Here is an 8,443-nt window from a genome sequence, read left to right as displayed (position 1 = left end):
GCCACCCAGGTTCAAGTGATTCTCCTGCCTCAGCAGCTGGGATTACAGGCGCGTGCCATCAGGCCTGAGTAATTTTTGTATTTTTAGCAGAGACGGGGTTTCACCATGTTGGCCACGCTGGTCTCGAACTTCAGAGCTCAGATGATCCACCTGCCACAGTTTCCCAAAATGCTGGGATTACAGGCGTGAGCCACCGCTCCTGGCATCATCTTTGTTTTCCTTTTTTTTTTTTTTTTTACATTAGTTTTGTTTTCTGGGCCAAAGAACAGAGGGAAAATATCTGTCCGCTGATTTATCCTCCAGTCTCTCCCTGTCAGCCTGATCAGAGAGCAGAGCCACAAGTGTGATCCAATACCGAGACAAGGACTGCTGTGGCTCTCTAGCCTCTTGAGATGGAAGTGAAAGGACGCTGGATGACCGAACAAAGACTGTTGGGGAATTAGAGGCCTTCAACATGCGAGGAGCAGAAACCAATACGGATCAACAATTCCCTACTGATATTCCATAAAATTGATTCATTTTCCTGTATTTCCTCAGCCATTCCATTTACCTTGTTAAAATAAAACATTGCCTGGAAACCTCTCCTAGCAGCCAATGGGCCAGGCGCGGTGGCTCACGCCTGTAATCCCAGCACTTTGGGAGGCCGAGGCGGGCGGATCACGAGGTCAGGAGATAGAGACCATCCTGGCTAACACGGTGAAACGCCGTCTTTACTAATCATACAAAAAATTAGCCAGGCATGTTGCGGGCTCTGTAGTCCCCAGTACGGACGGCTGAGTCAGAGAATGGCGTGAACCAGGAGGCGGAGCTGGCAGTGAGCCGAGATCGCCACTGCACTCCCCACCTGGGCGACAGAGCAAGACTCTTCTCAACAACAGCAACAAAAAACAAAACAAAACAAAAACAGCCAACAGAGACTCGTGAAAAAGTAGGAAAATTTTTCTGTCACAATGGAAACAGACGCAAAGTAAAAGGTGAGTGGATCACAGGTATGTTGAGCACTTCCTCAGGTAAAAACAAAACAAACTTTTTTGTTCTTTCTCTTTCAATTCCATCACAACTACATTGCATGACGAGGAAACTCCCAGGAAATCTATCCACTGATGATAATTTTAGGTGTTTCCAATGCTGCATGTTTCAAATTGTTGTCCTCCTGTGTATATGTTTGCTGTTGAATCAAAAGTGTCTTTGAGAGGCAACAGAGAACGATGTTTGTCATCAGTCCACCAGTCTAACACTCTATCAGGCTAGGCTGTCCTTACTTCTTGATTCTTTTGTTCAGTGGAAATATCCATAACAAGCATACGGAGGGATATTGTCTAGTGAAACTGTTTAGCTTAAGACTGGCTGTGTGCCCCAGGGCCAATCATATGTTGTTATAAGATACATTTTTTTTTTTTTAAGGAAGGCAATGCAGACATTTTCTTTTCATTTCATACTTTTTTTTTCCCTTCTATCCAGGTTCTCTCCAGGCACTTTAAGCAAATAGGCATGTTAGTCACAGTGGACACTGCATGGAGAGTAAGGGTGAGGATTAGGGTTCTACAAGCAGAAGGCCAAATTCCAGGCCCAACCTCAGATCTATTGAATCAGAATTGCTGAGGGTGGGGCCCAGCCGCCTGTGCTTGAATAAGCCCTCAAGTGACTCTGATGCTAAAGTTTGGGAAGCACTGTTCTAGAGGATTAAGAAGGGGGTCCCAGGACCAGGCACCTGCTGAGGAGGAAGAGTTGTTCCGGGTTCCTGCCTATTCTCAAGCAAAAACTCAAACCACCTAGGAATGTCAATGAGGTTTGTATTTGCCTTACATCAGGGATGGGGTGGATTTATTATCTCTTTGACACCGTCAATATGTTACGTGATTTTGGTGGTCACACACAAGAGACTCTGATTTTCCTGTAGAAGAACTCACCAGAGTTCTAGTGAGCCAAGAGACTCTTTCAAGACAGTTTTCTTTATTCTTTCCTTTCTTATCATTCTACCTCCCTTCTCTTTCTCTCTTCTTCTCTTTCTCTTTCTTTTCTTTCTTTCCTTTCTTCCTTTCTGTTTTCTTTTTCTTTTCTCTTTCTCTCTCTCTCCCTTTCTTTCTTTTTCCTCATTTCTTTTTTCTTTTCCTTTCTTTATCTCTTTCTTTCTCTCTTTCTCTCTCTCCCTTTCTTTCCTTTTCTCTCATTTCTTTTGTTCTTTTCTTTTTTTTTTTTTTTTTGAGGCAGTGTCTCACCTCTATCACCCAGGCTGGAGTGCAGTGACATGATCTCGGCTAACTGCAACCTCTGCCTCCTGGGTTCAAGTGATTCTCCTGACTCAGCCTCCTGAGTAGCTGGGATTATAGGTGCACCTCACCATGCCCAGCTAATTTTTATATTGTGGGGTTTCACCATGTTGACCAGGCTGGTCTTGAATTCCTGACTCAGGTGATCTGCCCCCTTGGCCTCCCAAAGTGCTGGCATTACAGGCATGAGCCACTGCACCTGGCCACCCGATTCTGTCATTTCTTTGTCACATAAAAAGTAAAAACATGACCCAATTCATTGCCTTTAGTGCTTCTTATTTCTATTTCTATTTGGTCAGCCTCTGTACCAACCAAAGCAACTGACACAGCAGGAGATGAAACGAGGAAACATGAACCAGCTTTTACAAGATCTCTGGATCATGTTTCACTGTCAACTGTAAAACTATTGTCTAGCCCTAGTTCGGAAAGATTATCTTCCACGTTTTTTCCTGAAAGTTTTATAGTTCTACATTTTACATTCATATCTGTGATCCATTTTAAGTTCACTTTTGTGAAGGCATGAGACTTATTTTTCTTTCATGGAATTACTATTTATGCAACTTTGTCAAAAACCTGTTGAGAATATGTGTGTGGGTTTATTTTTCCATTCCTCTATTAATCCACATGCCCATCTCCTTGCCAATACTATACAGTTCTTAATTACTGTAGTAATAATACAATAGTACAAGAATACAACCATGTACTACGATAGTCTTGAAATCAGACTGCTTGTTCCTCCTAGATTTTAAATAATTATTCTAATTCCTTTGACTTTGTGGGAGAAACCTGGTGGGAGGTAATTGGATCATGGGGGTGGCTTCCCCCATACTGTTCTGGTGATAGTGAGTGAGTTCTCATGAGGTCTGACGGTTTTATAAGTATTGGCAAGTTCCTCTTTTGCTCATAGTTCTTTCTCCTGCTGTCATGTAAAGAATGTCCTTGCTTCCCATTTCCCTTCTGCCGTGATTGTAAGTTTCCTGCAGCCTCCTCAGCTGTGTGAAACTGTCACTCAATTAAACCTATTTCCTGGCCGGGCGCGGTGGCTCACGCTTGTAATCCCAGCACTTTGGGAGGCCCAGGCGGGCGGATCACGAGGTCAGGAGATCGAGACCACGGTGAAACCCCGTCTCTACTAAAAATACAAAAATTAGCCGGGCGTGGTGGTGGGCGCCTGTAGTCCCAGCTACTTGGAGAGGCTGAGGCAGGAGAATGGCGTGAACCGGGAGGCAGAGCTTGCAGTGAGCCAAGATTGCGCCACTGCACTCCAGCCTGGGTGACAGAGCAAGACTCTGTCTCAAAAAAAAAAATAAATAAAATAAAATAAAAATAAACCTATTTCCTTTATAAATTACCCAGTCTCGCCCAACACAGTGGCTCACGCCAGTAATCCCAGCACTTTGGGAGGCTGAGGCTGGCGGATCATGAGTTCAGGAGTTCCAGACAAGCCTGACCAATATGGTGAAACGCCGTCTCTACTAAAAATACAAAAATTAGCCAGTGTGGTGGCCTGCACCTGTAGTCCCATCTACTCAGGAGACTGATGAAGAAGAGTCGCTTGAACCCAGGAGGCAGAGGTTGAAAGCACACCACTGCACTCCAGCCTGGGCGACACAGCAAGACTCCATCTAAAAAAAAAACAAAATTACCCAGTCTCGGATAGTGTTGTCATAGCAGTGTGAAAACGGACTAATACACATTCTGTCTTTTTCATGACGTACCAGTGTTAGCTGTTCTCTATTCCTATTTTTCTGAGACTTTTTCTCATGAGTAGCTATTGAAGTTTGACAAATGCTTTTTCTACTTTGATATGATCGTGTGATTTTTTTAGCCTGTTAATGTGATGGATTATTGCAAGAAGTCAGGGACCCCAAACAGAGGCACCAGCTGAAGCTGCAGCGGAGGAACATAAATTGTGAAGATTTCAGGGACATTTATTAGTTCCCAAAATTAATACTTTTGTAATTTTTTATGCCTGTCTTTACTGCAGTCTCTGAACATAAATTGTGAAGATTTCATTGACATTTATCACTTCCTGAATCAATACTCATAATTTCCTATGCCTGTCTTTACTTTAATCTCTTAATCTCATCATCTTCATAAACTAAGGATGTATGTCACCTCCAGACCCTGTGATGATTGTGTTAACTGTACAAATTGTTTGTAAAATATGTGTGTTTGAACAATATGAAATCTGATTGTAAAACATGGGTGTTTGAGCAATATGAAAATCAGGGCACCCTGAAAAAGAACAGAATGACAGCAATTTTCTGGGAAAAGGAAAGATAACCATAAGGTCTGACTGCCTGCAGGGTTGGGCAGAATGAGCCATATTTTTCTTCTTGCAGGGAGTCTATAGACAGACGTGTGAGTACAAGAATATCACTGAATTCTTTTCCCAGCAAGGAATATTAGTAATTGATAATGCTGGGGAAGGAATGCATTCCCAGGGGTAGGCCTATAGATGACCTCTCTGTGAGTGTCTGTCTTATGTGGTTGTGAGAAGGGATGAAATACGCCCTGGTCTCCTTCAGTGCCCTCAGGCTTACTAGGATTGGGAAATTCTAGCCTGGTAAATTCTAGTCAGACTTGTTGTCTGCTCTCAAACCCTGTTTCCTATTAAGATGTTTATCAAGACAATGCATGCCCAGTGGGACATGGACCCTCATCAGTAATTCTAATTTCACCCTTGCCTTGTGATCCTGCTCTGCCCTTTTGCCTTGTGATCTTTTATTGCCCTTTGAAGCATGTGATCCCTGTGATCCACTCCCTATTTTTACACCCCTCCCCTTTTGAAATCCCTAATAAAAACTTGCTTGTTTGTGGCTCAGGTGGACATCACAGAACCTGCCGATATGTGATGTCACCCCCGGAGACCCAGCAGTAAAATTTCTCTCTTTGTATTCTTTCTCTTTATTTCTCAGACAGGCCGACACTTAGGGAAAATAGAAAATAACCTACATTGAAATATTGGGGGCTGGTTCCCCTGGTAGTGGATCACAGTGATTGTTTCTAAATTTACCTAGTCTTACATCTCTGGAACAAACCCCACTTGGTCACGGTGTGTAATGCTGCTTATATATTGCTGAATTCCATTTGATAATATTTTGGTAAGTATTTATGCAATACTCATTGCTTTGTACCATATTTACCTGGTTTTGGCATCAGGATGCTATTACCTTCATAAATAAATGGAAAGTTTTCTGTACTCTTCTGTTTTTTTCAGAATAGATTGTGTAGATCTTGTTTTGATTCTTTAGGCACTTCTTTTCTTTTTTGAGATGGAGTCTCACTCTGTCGCCCAGGCTGGAGTGCAGTGGCATGATCTCGGCTCACTGCAAGCTCTGCCTCCTGGGTTCACGCCATTCTCCTGCCCCAGTCTCCCGAGTAGCTGGGACTACAGGTGCCTGCCACTATGCCCACTAATTTTTTGTATTTTTAGTAGAGACGGGGTTTCACCACGTTAGCCAGGATGGTCTCGATCTCCTGACCTTGTGATCCACCCGCCTTGGCCTCCCAAAGTGCTGGGATTACAGGCATGAGCCACTGTGCCCAGCCAGATTCCTGATTTTTTTTTAATTTATGTTACAAATGAATTCCCTTAATAGTTACGGGGTTATAAAAAATGTATTGCATATTGAGTTAGTTTTCTTAATTTGTGTTTTTCAAGGAATTAATGTATCTCATCTAAATTTTCAAATTTGTGTGTAAAGAGTTATTCATAGTGAGGCAGAAATTTAAAAATAAATATGCATTCATTCACTCCAAGAAAAGTAACAGGCAAGCAAAGGTTAAAAGAAAAGAAACAAGTTTTCCTCTGCTTAGCAGCTCATTTCAAGGACAGTTATAACACTGTCTGAAAAGCCAAGGCCAAAGGAATGGGTTCCAGACACACGCAACCTCTGTCCTGCCCCCCAAGAGCAAGGTTGAAGGGAAAAAAAAGAGAGAAAGACAATTTCTTTACTGTTACTCCTTTCCCTGGCTTCTTAAGCATAACTATGTTTTACAAATGTCTGTATTTAGCCACTTTTTGTTTTTCTTTTGATGCAGATGCAAGGCCACAAGTTACACACTGTATGAATAACTGCCTTTGTTTTGCTTATAAAAACTCCCTCTCTGTCTTTGTTCAATGTTCAGCTTTTTTTGTTTGTTTTGTTTTGAGACAGAGTCTCCCTCTGTCGGCCAGGCTGGGGTGCAGTGGCATGATCTCGGCTCACTGCCACCTCTGCCTCCTGGGCTTAAGCAATTCTACCTCAGCCTCCCGAGTAGCTGGAATTACAGGTGTGTGCCACCATGCCCAGCTAACTTTTGTATTTTTAGTAGTGATGGGGTTTCACCATATTGGCCAGGCTGGTCTCAACTCCTGACCTCAGGTAATCTGCCCTCCTTGGCCTCCCAAAGTGCTAGGATTACAGGCGTGAGCCACTAGGCCCAGCCAGTGCTCAGATTTTTGGATGTGAATCCACTGAGCGGGTTCGTACCTTAAAATAAAGATCCTACTGTTCTCCCATATCAGCCTCTCCATTCCTCAGTTTACCATAACAATAGTATTCTCTTATCCTAATATTATTTTTATATATTAGGATATAATATATCATACTACATATGATATATAAAATATTACATTAATAATATATTATGTTAATATTTTATAATAAATAACATAATTATAAATATCTACTTATTAACAATTTATATTATATATTATTTATTTATATTATTAGGATATAATATATCCTTATAGATTATTAGGATATATATATATATATATATATATTCCTAATAATCTTGAGGATGCTTTTGTTTCCTCATTTTTTAACCCTAGCTTGCCTCTTCCTTTCCCTGACAGCTGGTGCTTGGCTCCTCTCCACCTTCTCTCCCGTTTATTTCTAAATGAACTTTTCACAAAAGTGCAGGGCACTCCTAGTATCATTTATGTACATTTTAAGCACTATGTTAAGATTCAGATGTAGCTGCTATTTTAATTTCCACATCACTTTCCGTTTTTTTTTTCCTTCTCCACATGCTCGACTTTAAACATTTCTGCAGCATAGGCTGAGTCTGGGCCCAACTGGGGAGAGATGTGAGGCCAGATAAACCAAGAGTAGAGAAATGTTGTTTCCTGCCTGGGAAGCCTCCGACCTTACAAGGGGGAGAAAAAGGTCTGTGACAGAGTTTCGCTCTTGTTGCCCAGGCTGGAGTGAAATGGTGCTGTCTCTGCCCATTGCAACCTCTACCTCCTGGTTCAAGTGATTCTCCTGCCTCAGCCTCCTGAGCAGCTGGAATTACAGGCACCTGCCACCACGCCCAGGTAATTGTTTTTTAAATGCTGTTATTATAGGCGTGAGCCACCACACCCAGCTAAGTTTTTCAAAGGAAATCATCCAAAAACATATCCTTTTGATGTCAGCAGTATCTATAGTGATATCCCCTTTTTATTCCTCATATTGGTAACTTGTGTCATCTCTCTTCCTAAAATTTCTCAGTTTTACTAGAGGTCTTCTTTTATTTATCTTCTAAAGGAACTAGCTTTTTGTTTGTTTTTCTTTTTTGTGTGTGTTCAGTTTCATTGAAGTTTGCTCTTATTTTTATTGTTATCTTTTGTCTATTTGCTTTGGTTTATTTTGCTTTTTTCCCACCTGGGCTCTTCCAGTAAGAGCTTGAGACTTCTTTTTTTTTCTAATGTATGCAGTTAGTGGTATACATTTCTCTCTCAGTGTTTTTTTTTTTTTTAGGTTATCTTGAAAATTTTGATATATTGTGCTTTCATTTTTATTCAGGTTAATTTATTTTTTGATATCTACTAAGGCTTTCTCTTTGTCCTGTGTACTATTTAGTAGTGTGTTGTTCATTTTCCAAGTTTTGGATATTTTTCTGTTGTCTTTCTGTGATTGACTTTTAGTTTGATTTCACTGTGGTCAGGGATCATACCATATGAATTAATTCTTTTAAGTTTGAGGTTTGTTTTATGGCCCAGGATATGTTCTATCTTGACCTGTGTTCTGTGTGTTCTGCTTTTCTTGTGTGGACTCTTCTTTAAATGTTGACTGAATTCTGTTAGCTGAAGATGATTTTGAGTTCTTCAATATCTTTGCTGATTTTCTGTTAGTTCTTCTACCAATTATTATGAGAGAAGTGTTGAAGTCTCTAATGTAATTGTGGATTTGTCTATTTTT

The sequence above is a fragment of the Nomascus leucogenys genome, unplaced genomic scaffold (assembly GCF_006542625.1).
Source record: "Nomascus leucogenys isolate Asia unplaced genomic scaffold, Asia_NLE_v1 001501F_33990_qpd_obj, whole genome shotgun sequence".
NCBI classification, from domain to species: domain Eukaryota; kingdom Metazoa; phylum Chordata; class Mammalia; order Primates; family Hylobatidae; genus Nomascus; species Nomascus leucogenys.
Note: the sequence above shows the minus strand (reverse complement) of the source record.